Genomic DNA, 1,371 nt, shown 5'->3' on the forward strand with positions numbered 1-1,371 from the left:
AAGGTGGGTCCACTGAAAGGTTTTTGGTAGTTGTTTACAGCATTTGATTGTTCATTCAATATCTCTTGAAGAGAAGGAATTGTTGGGCAATTTTCAGTTATATGTATGTTACAAGTACAAATACTTCAAACAACTCCCGCAGTCTTTTCGGGTTCTACCTTCTTTAGTTCTATGGCCTCGACTTTTCTTGTGATTTTGGCCACTCTTGCATTTATATCATCTTCCTCTTTTAGAACATAAATTTCTCCCCCTTCCTTTGATTGAGTAAGCTTAGAAGTGGTAATTCTTGAAGAGGTATCCCATGATTGCGCGTTTTTAGCAAGTATATCAAAATAATCCCACGCATCATCGGCTTCCTTATTCATGAATTCCCCATTACACATCATCTCCACAAATTAGTGCATAGGTGAGGTTAATCTCTCATAGAAAAAGCTTATTATACATCATGTTTCGTAGCCATGTTGTGGACATGAATTTATGAGATCATTAAATCGCTCCCAACATTGGAAGGTCTCATCCTCTTTTTGTGCAAAATTCATGATTTCTTTCCTTAAGGTATTTGTTTTATGATAGGGAAAGAACTTTTTAAGGAACTCCCTTGTCATCTCAGCCCACATGTCAATGGACCTTGGTCTTAAGGAATGTAACTACGACTTAGCCTTTTCTTTCAAAGAGAAAGAAAACAATTTCAGTCTAACTGTGTCCTCATACACGTTTGGGAAGTGTAATGTAGATATGATTTCATTGAACTCTTTCATATGCATGGACTTTCAGATTCTAGTCCATGAAACTTAGGGAGGAGTTGAATTACCCCTTGTTTAATATCCATAGTTCCTGTATTTAATGGAAATATCATGCAGGAAGGTGTACTCACTCCCGCCGGTTGTAAATAATCTCATAGAGTACGAGGCGGGGGTGCATTATGCACCTCGTTTTCATCTTGAACTTCCTCAACTAGTGGTTGAGGTTGATTTGTAATAATTACTTCAATTAACTGAGAGGATCTCAAGTGGTGTCTAAACCATTGATGGATAGGCAACCCTTTGACTAATCCTCCTTCACTCAAGAGACATAAGTGTTTTCACGAACCTACTTGGGCATGAAACATGCACAGCCCTCAAGCACCAAACAACTAAAACCTAGAAGAAAGAAAACTAAAGTAAATAAGAAATCTAGAAAAGAAATAGAGAATTGGAAAGAGGTTACTGGATTAGAATTGCTATGTTAAGATCCTACAAAATAGAAAACAATGTTAGTTTCTAAAAATAATTTCAGAAAAAATCATAGCCTAAAAAAAAAAAGCAAAAAGTTAACCCTAATCTTCTTAACCTAATTCTAATACCCATTAATTTCAAAAAAATGTAGTCATAG

At 35.9% G+C, this 1,371-nt stretch overlaps 1 non-coding gene across 1 annotated transcript; it reads left to right on the forward strand.

The window, feature by feature from the left end:
- Positions 1–453: 453 nt before the first annotated feature.
- Positions 454–558, forward strand: LOC131250301 (small nucleolar RNA R71). Its single transcript, XR_009173226.1, has one exon. It is a non-coding gene; the product is annotated as a small nucleolar RNA R71 (small nucleolar RNA).
- Positions 559–1,371: the final 813 nt, after the last annotated feature.

The sequence above is a fragment of the Magnolia sinica genome, chromosome 6, assembly GCF_029962835.1.
Source record: "Magnolia sinica isolate HGM2019 chromosome 6, MsV1, whole genome shotgun sequence".
Lineage (NCBI taxonomy): Eukaryota > Viridiplantae > Streptophyta > Magnoliopsida > Magnoliales > Magnoliaceae > Magnolia > Magnolia sinica.